At 40.7% G+C, this 13638-nt stretch overlaps 1 protein-coding gene across 12 annotated transcripts in view; it reads right to left on the minus strand.

The window, feature by feature from the left end:
• The window catches only part of LTBP1 (latent transforming growth factor beta binding protein 1), a 392695-nt gene that overhangs the window by 7162 nt on the left and 371895 nt on the right, over positions 1-13638 (minus strand). The gene's annotated exons all lie outside the window — the stretch shown is intronic.

Below are 13638 nucleotides of genomic sequence, written 5' to 3' on the forward strand. Positions count from 1 at the left end.
TCTGTTTTACCGATGAGGAAGCAGGAACAGTGGTTAAGTGACAGTTGGCATATGGTGTTGGCAAATTCGAACTCAGTAATGAAGGTCCAGTGAGCACACTGAATATTCTCTTACAACTATTTCAGCTCCTTTGAAATCCCTGCCTTTACCTCCTCCACACCCTAGATTGTTCTTCTGCAGTTACCACTTTCCAGAGGGCCTATTCTAAGCTGGGTCAGCCCCACAGCCACCTTTGTCTAAACTCTCCTGTAGTCCCCCTTCATGACCCGGCCAGCACAGCAGATCTTGGTTTTCCATATGTCCCAGGGCTACTGAGCTTTCAAGGCATTTCCTGGTCCTAGGGTCTTGCTTGAGTTTCAGAGCAGAGTTATGTAGCAGGTCTAGAGAAGCAAGCTTTAGAAGGGGGGGATTCGCATTCTGAATACATGCTGTAGGAAATATGGTGCCCAAGGGTTTATCTAGCAGATGGTGAAAATCCTGGGGCTCCTTCCAGAACCGGGGATGCCAGTCTGGAGGCCCTAGGACCAGCTGGACACACTCAGGACAGCCGCCCAAGGCAACAGCCACACTTGGCTGGATCGCAGTTTATGGGGGTTTCCCTCTATTCTGTTTCCTCCTGTGACACATGAAACTAAAGCAAAGCACTAGGGCAAGAGTGTGACACTTACAAGAGTCAAAGGAGTAAGTGGGTGTGTGCAGAGCACATGTGTACGCCCATACACTCACACAATGCCTTCCTAGAATTGCAAAAAGGAAGCATAAGGCCAGAAAAGACCCTGAGTAGGTAGGATGATGGCTGCCCCTTCCTCAACTTCTCCTTGTGTGGAAGCATTTCAGGAACAACATACAGACCTCAGATACCCCAACACTTGTGCACAAAACCATTTCATAAGAAATATTAATTTCATTAAGGAAACAGCTGAACCTACCTCGACTCCTGCCCCCTACCCCCGCCAAAAAAATCCACACATAATTGAAAGCAAAGAGAATGCAAATGGTTGTCAATTCTGCTTCAAGTTTGAAAAAGAATTAAGGATTTCCCTGTGAGAGCAAGATTGCTGACATGTTTACAAGTTTCAAGAGCTGAGGTCATTTTCTCTCCTTTTTTCTATATATTCATTGTACATCTGAAAGGGAGACTGTTCAATATTTTATATCCAAGCAACGGTTGTGAACAAGAGGTAGATATTAAAAATAAAGTCATGCTCTTATTTTGGAAAACAAAATCCAGAGATAGCTGAGCATGGTCCTACCCAACATCTGCCCAGTGGGGAAGCCTCGATGAGACTCTAGGTCCTGGGGTTGTGGACTGACACAGGGCCGATCGGGGCTGTCTGGCCCTTAGGCTTGGTCTTCCCCTAGATCATCACCCCTTCCACCATGAAATGAGCTGGTCCCTACCCTCCAAGTTCTCATCACCTAGCACTGCAAAAGAAATGGTTCAAATGTGAGAGGAAGAGGAGAACAGCTTCTGAGAAAAGGTGGCATGTGGCCTGAAATGAAGATGAGTAGGATTTACTTTGCTGGAAAAGGTCTTTTGGATTTAAAGAGCTTGCCCAGGGGAGCCCCAGTGGCTCAGCGGTTTAGCGCCACCTGCAGCCCAGGGCGTGATCCTGGAGACCCTGGATCGAGTCCCACATCAGGCTCCCTGCATGGAGCCTGCTTCTCCCTCTGCCTGTGTCTCTGCCTCTCTCTCTCTCTCTCTCTGTGTCTCTATGAATAAATAAATAAAATCCTTAAAAAAAAAAAAAAGAGCTTGCCCAAAGGCAACAGGAAAGCTAGCTATAAGTTGTGTTTGGGGATCACCCAGTGGTTCCTAAGGAAGGCTTCTAAATTGGACCCAGGCTGATAAAAGGGAACAGAGGAGAGAAATGCAGGTGGCGCCCCAGGGACCTGCTGTATTTTCTTTCCCCTCCTTTCCTCCTCAGCCATGCATTTTTTAGATTCTAGAACTTACTGTCTTTTGCTGCTTTACCTTCTCTTACATATTAAACATTCAAAATTTCAAAACAATTTTGGTCCATTATCAAAGCATGATTTCTGCATTAAATGTACACTTCTTGTATTTCTGGATGTGTTACATTTCCATCATCACTGGGACATGCATTTTGAGTTATTTTTCTGGGAGCACGGATGGGCCTCCTCTAATCCATCCATGCTGCCCCTCCTGTCATGCACATCTGCTCTCATTCTTGGCCAGGGTCAAGGGTAAAGTGAGCCTGGGGTAATGGAAGGAACACGGGCTCTTCTGGAGGCTGAAGCTGGGCTCATGTCCTGATTGGACCACTCTACTTTCCAGTTTAGCAGTTTGGGGCAGGCCTCAGTTTCCATCTCTCTCACATGCGGGTTATCTCATTTGCCTACCTCTGCGTTACTGATGTATGAAAAAGAGATACGGTTATGGAACTGTTCATAAATTTTTAATCACCAAGAAAATGGAGGTGCCAATTTATCTCATAGGTAAAAATCACTAAGACCCTATTGAACATGTGCAAATAAGGATTTTCAAAGACAGTCAAAGAATAAGTTTCAGTGTTGGCAAAACATAAAGGTGATTGTCCGTGGGCAAAGAAGTATATAGTAAATGAAGAGCAATGAAGCATACTCTCTAGATGTTTTTAAATATTCTTTCAAGGTTATTTGGAATTTTATATATATGGAGGGAAACTCTTGCTCAGTAAACACAGGAAGATGTCTTCATAGACCCTGCCTCAAACAACCAGGGACAAAATCATTTACTGCCTTGATGAATTTAATTACTTGGTGAGGCAGTGAGAGTAACAGCACATTTTAACACTAGATCAACAAAACTCAAAGTAGAAGCAGGACTGACATTCACCAACTCTTAGTATATGCCTGAATTCTTTAGAGATGTCTCAGGTAGACAGGCTTCTCATCACCTTCCAGGGGAGCAACTGGGATATCACAGAATTTTCTGAGTCCTCAGCAAGGCATCCTCTTCAGGAACTGGGCATGTGCATATTTCTAGCACCTGCTGGGCCTTTGTGCACCCCAAACCACAACTAGAGCCCATTTTAGCTCAGAGGTGCATGGCCTTGGTTATCCTTTCCTCCAGCTTGGGGACACAGTGAATTGTGGTCGGCAGAGGGTGCAGAACTCAGGAAAACCAGATCCCTGAACTATTTCCACAATTTCCCATGTGAGCACATGAGACTCCATTCCATGTAGCTCAACACGTGGGGATGAACACATACCGTCCCTTCTCCAAAACAACCTTTACTTAATCACATCAACAATGACTAAGTGCCTAGTTGCCTGGGGACTGCTGCAAAGGAATAGTTTTGCTTAGCAAAGCCTATACTTTATGAGGCAAATACCATTTCTGAGCCACCATACAATGTGTTCATCCAGGATCTCGCCCCACACGAATGTGAAATGAACAGGAAATGGAAATATTCACACCTCAAAGCCTGCCCCCTCAACACATTCTCCACTTCCCCAAGGACAAATGCTAAGCTCTTGATCAAAGCTATGAAAGACACACATGGGATGGTGTGGGACACCGTCACTAAGTGGTCTAAACAAGATCCAGGCCATTGATCACACTCCTTTCCCTGGCATGTCAGATTCATATGACAGATGGGCCTGCTTTGATTTTAATTTTAAATTGAAAAAATAAAACCTTAAAAATTACCCCCTGGAGCCACTGGGTCTGGGGCCTCTGCTGTCAGCAGCAGTGGGAAGCACATTACTACATCCTGGCAGGAAATCTCCCTTCCTGATGACAGACACATCTGCAGGGCTGGTCTGGACAGTCACATGTCACTATGCCACTCTGGCATGTGAGGAAACTGGGAGGTGAAGTTTTAGTCCTGCGACAGATTAAATTCAGCTGCTTTGAGAAATGAAGATGAGGCTGCATTTCACTGTTCTCACATCGAGGCTGAAAACTCATGGCTCTAAAGTTTGAAGCGCATTATTTTCAAATGCAGGAGACACAAGGACCAATTCTTAGGCATTAAGAAAAATGGGCCTCATTTTGCTCACATTTCTAGACCAGGTGTTTTTCTTAGAGTCTTCTACACACATGATTGATTGGTGATGGTATTTGGAAAACACATACCACCAGCAGGAAATGGAGGAAGACGACAGGGAGAATGGAATGACTGTTTGCCTCAGTGCAGGTGGAGCCAGCAGTAGAAATAGGTAGTTTTGACCAAAATTAGCAAAAACTCTGAGATTAGATAAAGAGTAACCACTGACAAAATATGCCCCCCAGCGCTGGTGATGAAGGTGAGAGGGCGTTCTAATGGCAATGCTGCACCCTGTGGAACCAGACACCTGTTTGGGTGGGTGTCTCTCTACTTACCCTCTTCTCAGAAAAAAAGCTTTAACCCGCAGTGCCTAAAGCCTGCTTCCAGGATATTAAAACTTACTGAGCTCTGAGAGAAAACAGGGGAGTCAAAGGTCTTGGGTCCTCATGCTGCTTCCCTGCTTTCCAGTTCCTTGGACTGGACCCTTTTCTTTTTTTCTTTTTTTTTTGGAGGGGAGGGGGTTCACCTACTCAATGGATGAGGGGAACTGCCTTTGTGATACTAAAGGCAAGTCAGTGTTTCATTCAGTGACTGACTCATTCACTTATCCAACCAGACGCGGATAATCACTATGGGCAGGGTGGGATCTGGGAGAGAGGACGGTTATCATGACACTGTGACATGTGCAACAGTTTACCGGGACCACAGAGAAGGTCATGACCAGAGCCAGCCGGGAAGAGTTGGGCAAGGCTTCACCTTGGAGGTGAGTGTCTCTCAGTCTCTATGAAGGAGCCAACTAGGTGAAGAGGAAGATGACTCAGAGTCACATATGTAATGGATAAGAAAGTTTTATAGAGAACCCAAAAAAGTACCATGTAAACACTGGCTACCATAGAGCTGTGCTAAAGAACAGTGGAAATAAAAGGAAAGTGAGCTAACACGTACCATTAAGTTCCCACATGTCAGGTGCTGTGGGCTTTTGCATGCACTTTTTCATTTAAATCTCAGAACACCCTATGAAATCATTGCAATTGACCCTTTTGTTTCTGATTTATAGTAGAACTTGTCCTAGTTTAGGCGAGAGATGCAAATCCAAGTTGGTCTATCTGCAAAATCATGTTCTATTCCACAGCTGCCCTTCGGAAACCCTACAGAAGAAAATTATTAAATACGCTCCCCAGACTGTAAGCACCAGGTAAGTACTTAGTTCAGCAATAAGCATTTGTGACTGAAATTCCAGGGAGAGTAATAACCATGAATGCTGATGAGCTCAGCCCCACCAGGGTCAGCTCTATCATTAGCAGGATTTATGTTTATTGAATTTGCTCGATTTATTAGGTGAAAGAGATCAAATTGCTTAATGTTCAATTAAATTGTACTTGTCGAGGACAGGGAAGTAATGAAGTCGAAAGTCTTGGCAGGGTTTATGTTCTGCGGGACTCCTGTAAATGTTAATGCTCTAAGGAAACTCGTGGACCACAGACCAATGGAGCTCCCCCACCCCAGCAGTCACCTAATGCTGCCCTTCCAAGTTAAGTCATTCCCTGCGTTTCCAACAGATTGCTGTTTATTTAGCCAGACTCTACTGGAGAGACAGATTTGTTGGGTATGAATGCCAAAAATATGGAGGCTCCCTCTGCTTTCTAAAACCTGGATCCAAAATTTATACACTTGTAATGGTATTAAATCATGCCACACACGAAAACTCTGAAATAATGACTGATAGCTTATGAATTTCTTATGAAGGACTGCATGAAAAGTTTTCCCCATTTCTAAGTATCCAGGGCTTTGGAAATACATCATTCAAGTCTTACATTCAGGCAATCGCAAGGGAAATGGGAATGAGGTAACCTCTAATGTGTGATAAGAGAAGACTGAACAGTACAATAAACAGGCAAACAAGAGGAAAGTTCAACATGTTGGTTTTCTCAATCCATCTACTTCATATCTTCTAACTGCAAGACATCTACACCATTTTGTTTTCTTCCTTCCTGCTCTTTAAATATTGCTCTGAAGTGACAACCCGAGAAGTCACAAGTAGGAAAAATCAGTAAGTATTATTTATCAGGAATACACTGGTTTCTCTTCTAAGTTTTTGCATTGACCAAGTAAGAATGACTTTAAAAAAGGACCTAAGTGTGTGCTTAAGAATAAGGGGGAGATTGTACAACATGGTGAGTGTATTAAATGCCATTGAATCAGTCACTTGAAAATGCATAATTTTATGGGGTGCGTCCAACTCTTGATATGAGCTCAAGTCTTGATCTTAAAGTCACGAGTTCAAGACCCATGATGGGCTCCACACGGGGAGTGGAGCCTAATTAAAAAAAAAAAAAACAACTGAAAATGCTTAATTTTAGGTTACATGAATCTCACCTCAAAAAAAGTCAAGAATAAAACAATGAAGGAGAAAATGTTTTTATATATTAAGTCTGGAGTTCATCTAATCTTTCTATTTTTAACTGGTAAAATGAGGAAACTAGTTGATCTCTGAGGTCCTTTCAAGTTTACATCTTCTATGATCCTGAACAGAAAATTTTTACTATTAGGCTGCAGAATCTAGGGAAGACAATTCGTCATGGAAATTTGTGGCTGGGATAGGAGGTAATAACCACTAGATGCCGCTATTGCTTCCAGCAAAGCTCATCTGGATGTTTTCAGAAGGATGGATAATCATGGAATTTAACACACTGTAAGCAGCCAGTGTAACCTATAAGGTTAGTCTCTCATTCACTTTTCTGCTGAGGAAACGGAGGCCAGAGAAATTTAATGATATTCCAAAGCCCATGTGACGACAAATTCTCAAAATATAACATTTTCTTTTACTAAAAACAAATTATTAAAATATAAGGGTAAAGGTAATTGGGTTCTAAAGTATATTTTTTTAACCTTGCTTACTTAAGCTTGGAAGCAAAGAAAGTTGTATTAATATTTGTTCAAAACTAGCTTGAGGGGAACTTGGGTGGCTCAGTCAGTTAAGCAGCTGCCTTGGACTTGGGTCGGGTTATGATCCTGGGGTCCTGCTCAACAGAGGCTTGCTTCTCTCTCCCTCTCCTTCTCCCCACCCTGCTTATTCTCAAATAAATAAAATCTTAAAAAAAAACCTAATTTAATATTCCGAAGTACAGATCCCAAGGTTATGGGATACTGTTAAATCTGTTATTTGAAGAGCAAATTCTAGATAGTTTATATAATATCAAAGTAACACTAAACATAATCAATATTACTATTATTCCATTCACTTATTACAAAGCAAAACTGAGCTTTTTTAAGATCCGTCAATTTTATGATTTTTCTATATATTGCCATTTATCTTAATCTGAAATGAGTCTCTTTTACCTTCCCCTCTGGATCTATTCAGAATTAGATATAGTCTTAGTAGCTCTTCTTCCTGGCAGTGATTTCTTCAGCTACATTTTGTAGGTGCTCACAGATTGGTATCCTCTAGGGTTGAGCAGTGTACAACTGGCACAACTGTTCACAACAGCTCTGCCTGCCACTGAAACTTGAATCTCAGAAGGAAGCATAAAGAAGGCAAGCTGTGTCCTAAGCTCCCCAGTGAGCTAATCTTTTGAAATTGCTTCTTTCTTAAGATACTGGCTAATAATATGGAGCAAAAACATGGCCCTCCCTAGCGTCTTCTCCTTGCAGATTTGTGTCAGCACAAAGACAAGAACATGATAGTTTTCTAATCACTTTCTAGATGCTTTTCTCCCAAACATCCAGAGGCACAATCTGTGTGCTGCATGAAGGGAAACCAGAGAAATTTTCCCTCACCTTCCCTCTGCCAGGCTTGCCTATTCCGGCCATGAGGTCAGCATTTAAAGGCACCAGCGGCCAGCAGCTTTGTTCTAACCACAGCTGTCTCATAAGCCTAATTAAGAAAAGGTCCGAATAAGCACAATATTATTTGAATTCAAAACCTCAAACATAAAACGTGGCTTTAAATAATTACGTGCTGGGATTTTTGTCACAGCCTCACTCATCATAGTTCATTCTGCTCAGAGTACATTAAAACTCTTCTTATCACCAAAGAGGAAAAAAACTGTAACAGCAGCAAAGTGTCTTTAAAATATGTGAAAGTAAAATTTCCACTAAAGAGCAAATCACCTAATAAAAAATAACACTGAAAGGTGTTCCTAGAAACCGAATGCCTATTTGTAATCTCTGATTTCAAGGGAGAAAGTTGAAACTGCTAACCACTGTATTTTTGAGACGAATTAAAAACGTTTGTTAATTAAAAATAAAAGTGTTGCTTTTTGTCATCAGATTGCTCATTTTACATGTATGTCTCAATGTTCTACTTTGGCTCTAAATGAGAAAGATTCTAATAGGACATCGATGTGATTGCAATCATTATCAAATGAACGCTCTGTCCAGAATATTTTATATAAGAATGGAGCCAAATACTCTCTTAGCACTTGAGTGCAGTACAGCTTTTAAGAAAATAAGCAGTGAATACAACTGACATCCCAAAGTCCAAGCTGTACACAAACTAAAGTATCAGAAGTCCTTGGGACACCACCTGGCAATCCTGTTCTCAAAGGCTGCTCACATTTAACTATTCTCGAGTTGTTCTGGGGCTCCTGCAACAATAGCTTCCACCAGTTCTCCCAAGAGTTAATACTCAGGTTTGCAGTCCAGCAAGGTCTCTGCAGCTGGCGTTCCAGACACTCACTGGCTCCCAACCCCAGGGAACTGGGTTTGGGAACTGCATCTCATTCCAAGACCAGCCTCCAGAGTGTGGTCTCCAGGAGTAGAGCAGGAAATGGAGTTAAGTTCTCCCATCAATTAGAGGTGGGCGGTTGTTATTGTTTTCTTTTTCCTTTTTAACCGTCCTTACTCTGAAACCATACCAGGTTTACTTTTCTCATAAAATGTCTTTAATCAGTGACTACAAAATATGATCCTAACCTGAATGGGACTGACTTGTCTGGTGCTTTCTCTTTGTCTAATGCACCCGCCAAAGGCAAGGTTTTTTGTTTTGTTTTGTTTTAGCTTTTTAGCTTCATCTCTAGTATTCTTCCTCTGATGCGCTGATCCTCCTTTTTGGAATGGGCCTCTCTGTCCCTCACCCCTGCTTGCTTCTTTCCTCTCTCAAGTCCTGGATCTCCTGCACAGCTTGGTTACAAAGAGCCCCTGACCTGCCGTCTGTCTAGTTGGGGACCCCTAGCTAAGTGTTCAGTATCCTACCTTCTCCAGCATCTATCTGGGGAGGGGAAAGAACCGAAAATTAAGGTCCTTCCCTAAGTGTGATTTTAGTGGGCAGTGCAGAAGGCCCACAAAATGCAAATACTTCACTTTTTTTTCAGTCCCACTCATGATAGCTAATTTCATGCGCCAACTTAGGGGTGGCCTGATGTAGTTGGTTAAATGTTCTTTTGGCATTTCTGTGAGAGTGTTTTGGGATGAGACTAACATTTAAATTGGTGGACCTGTGTAAAGCAAACTGCCCTCCATCATATCATGTAGGTGGGCCTCACTCAGTTCTGAACTGCTGAATTGCTGAAAAGAACAGAGAATGACCTTCAAGTCAGAGAAAATCCTCCAGCCTCCAGGTACAAGGGAAGTTTATCTTCAGTCTGAGTCACTAGTGTGGTACGGAATCTCTCTGCAGAGTGAGCACATCCCTTTAGGAGCAGGTATCTGATTCTTAAGGGTGAGTCATATGTTGTTGGACAAAAGCTTTTATTAATTTTATCTACCCTATTATTCCCTTGAGAGTCCTTTTCAGTGGAAGATACTGATTATAAAAATAATACAGGAGAAACATTTGTGGTTCCCTGCTCACATGAAGTAATGAAATGTGCTCGGCATATCATGCATGGATGCTCAGACTCACACATGAGCATACACATTCCACACTCTAGTCTTAATTCTTTAATAATTGACAATCACAGTGGTATATTTTTTCACCCAGTAACCTGGGCTGACTTGAGGTGGAAATTCTGCTAGTAGTGATGTACATTAAATATAGAATAGCAATATTTTTCTGTTAGACATATTTTAGAATGAAAATTGTTATTTTCTATGTTTTTAATGTTTAGGAGTACCCTATAATACAGAATCGGACAGGTAGACTTTGTGATTTTAGTTTGAAATAAAGCTGACTTTAGATTAGGATTTGTGTTGAATGAAAATTAAGAGGATCTGATTAGATTGGCAAATAGTATTTATATTTATTAGAAAATTCAACTTATCATTTCAAGTTTGACTTATTAGATTTATAAGAGCTGCTTATGCACTTAAGAAGAAAATGCTTATTAGGATTGCGGGCTGCCCTTTTGGGTATATGAAGTGCTGAGAAGAAAATCAAATACATAAAGTTTATAAATGGAGACCAAAGTGTTAAGAGATTTAATTCACATAGTTTCGATATAGAAGTCAATCTTGAGGGAAGTTTTATTTCTTCCTTGATATACTTAAATATTCATCATGAAATAAAACTTGATATTATAAAAATATTGGACTTATAGAAGCAGCATGGCAAAATGTGTAAGTTGAACTTAAATTCTCAGGAAAATCTAGGTTTTAACATTTGTAAATAATACTATTTGTAAACATATTATTTTGCTTTTTTAATTAAAAAGTAAAAAAAAAATTGAATTCACTGAATGTTCATTGCAAGGCAACATGAAGTCGTCCTTTTTAGCCATAAAGTCTCCCCTAGCTTAAACACTCAGAGCTTTGGAGCCTGGAGGGGAGTGGACAGAGTAGCTTCTCTCAGGGGTCACGGGGCTGTCTCTTAGTCCCCAAACACTCTTCCAAATTCTTCATTGTCTTTAATTCTTCCCTCCTTTCAAAGAAGACTCGTAGCACCAAATGACAAAGTAGCAGTCGGGAATAATCATTAGCTCAAACTCATTTCCTGGAACAGGATTTGATTTGCTAACACCTACAAAGCATTTACTGTAATCCAAGCATCTCACATGCATTTATATCACACTTAAGTCTCAAATGACTGCTTGTTGCTACTGTCATTTTACAAGCAAGGAAACTAATGTAATGATTACATCACAAAGCTGTATGTACAAAATTCATGACTAAACTTTATTTTGCACTAGTCCTTCTATAGTAAGAAAAGTATTTCTGCTCCTTTCTGGGAGGGGTAGGAAGAAGGAAATAAATTTTTTCAGTAAGAAACAACACAGGTTGCTTACTTGCCATTCCCTGTGGTATCCAATCCAATCTAGTTCTACGGATACCAAGAATTACGTCCCAAAGAACTGGATCACTTACTGCTCTGCATGCATACAGCATACATAATGTATGCATGGTAGCCAGACGATTCAGGAGGCCTTTTATATCTTTCCAGTGGGATTTTAATGTCCCACTATAATTTATTAACAGCTATACTTCCTTTAATCATACTATTCAGGCTCACTGATCAAAATGATAAATGCTTTCACACTCCGAGAGTATTAATTACCATATACCCTCACAAGAGTTCTCAACTTTGGATAAAGGAAACTAAAGGAACTTGTCCAGTGCAATCGACAGAAGCAGTGCCAGGAAGAGAATGAGATCCCTGGACTGCCTAACCCGAAGGCAGTGACCACTCACTGTGCCTCACATGGAGGATGTTCCAAAGTTATTATTAACATTCTTTGGAAACATATTTCTTGGAAAAGGCCTTAAACCATGACTGCTGAAAGGACTTTTGCAACCACTGCCCAGTTACAATATTGTTTCAAGTTCAGTCCATGAGTCAAATCCCTGTCTTCCTTCACACCTCCAAGGGTATTATGAAACTTCTTACATGGAGATATTTGGGAACATGTAAGAGCTCTGGATGGATATGGAAGAAATCACCAGCTCAGTTGTTCAAAAACAGATTCCACAGTCTTTCACTTTTGCAAAACCATACGAAAAAATTGGCAGTTGATCAGCTATTAGGAAGTATTAAAAAATCTGGTGTTGCAGCAGAGGGTGAATTTATTAATTAAGGGTATCACGTGTACATTCTGATGAGACAACATTTAGGAGAAAACTACTCTAATTTAGTAACATAATTGTATACTATGTTAGTTTTACAGAAGTGAAATTTATACTTCATGTAAATACCAACTATACATCTGTTCCAAAATTTGTTGGCTAGTGCATAGCAGGTGTGCAGTAAATAACGAAATGATGGAAGGAGTATGTAAGTAATTTAACGAAAACTGAAAACAGGTAAACTATAAATAACTTGAGATTGCTTTTCAACCATGGTTCTTATTTCTAATTGCACCTTACATAGAATAGTTTACAAATTCCCTAATGGCAGAATTGATTTCAAATTTTTGTAATGCTGGAATGATTACATTTTCCCCTCTGGCACTCAAGTACAAGCATGATCTGTATCCCCAGAACTAGAATTTCTGCATCAAGTGTGTGTGTGTGTGTGTGTGTGTGTGTGTGTGTGTGTGTGTATCTTCCAACTGTTCTCTAAGCAAAACTGAGAGGACAATTCCTCTGCATTTCGATTAATATTAGTGTTTTACAAAAATTGTTTTAACATTTGCCAATGTCTTTTGTGGCACAAGTTTCCTTAGAGGTTTTTTATTTTTTTTTAACAACTCTCACCTTTCTACACCTGACTTTCATTAAGAGTACTTCAGAGGGTCCAACATCTGTGGTGCAATACACTATACCACCCATAGGTGGCACTCTCCCAACACACTAAGGGTCCCGTCAAATTTCTTCAAAGTTTTAGATCAAAGACTTTAAGTCTTTATGTTCAATTTACTTACAATATGTCTAATTACTTTAATAATTTACTTAATAGAAGTCTAATTATTTTAACAAGATAGCCACAGACACTGGGAACCCTGGGTATTTTATTATTATTACTATTACAAGATTTATTTATTAGAGAGAGAGCATGCATGTACATGAACACACAGCATGAACAGGGGGAGGAGCTGAGGAAGAAGATTCTCAGACTCCCCGCTAGGCATGGAGAGCCTCTACAGGTCTCTATCCAAGGACCCTGAAATCATGACCTGAGTTAAAATCAAGATTCAGGGGATCCCTGGGTGGCGCAGCGGTTTAGCGCCTGCCTTTGGCCCAGGGCGCGATCCTGGAGACCCGGGATCGAATCCCGTATCGGGCTCCCAGTGCATGGAGCCTGCTTCTCCCTCTGCCTGTGTCTCTGCCTCTCTCTCTCTCTCTCTCTCACTGTGTGCCTATCATTAATAAGTAAAATAAAAAAAAAATTAAAAATCAAGATTCAGATGCTTAACCAACTGAGCCACTCAGGTGCCCCAACTCTGGGTAGTTTAGATTCCAGTACTGAAGTGTGCCTAATTTTCTTTCACATGCAGGTTAAGGGTTTTTATTTACAAGAGATAATGGCATCCCAAATATCTTGTAATTCATAGGTACTTTCTCCAGAAAATTGAAGTTGATACTTTTAAGAGTAGCAATAAAAACATTAAAAATTCATTTTGTATAAATGCAAGGCATTTTACATTTTACTTTTCAAGAATTACTGCCTTGCTGTAGTCCCTTAATTCATCAAACATAGATCATTCTGCCCACCAGTGTGCTAGACTCTGGTGCACAGCTGATGAGACACCACCTCCCGTTTTGCTCATTTTGGTACCTTATCACCTAGCTCTAAAGCTGTAGTTTCCCTAAGTCTTGCTTATGATATGGATAA

This window comes from Canis aureus, chromosome 12 (genome assembly GCF_053574225.1).
Source record: "Canis aureus isolate CA01 chromosome 12, VMU_Caureus_v.1.0, whole genome shotgun sequence".
Lineage (NCBI taxonomy): Eukaryota > Metazoa > Chordata > Mammalia > Carnivora > Canidae > Canis > Canis aureus.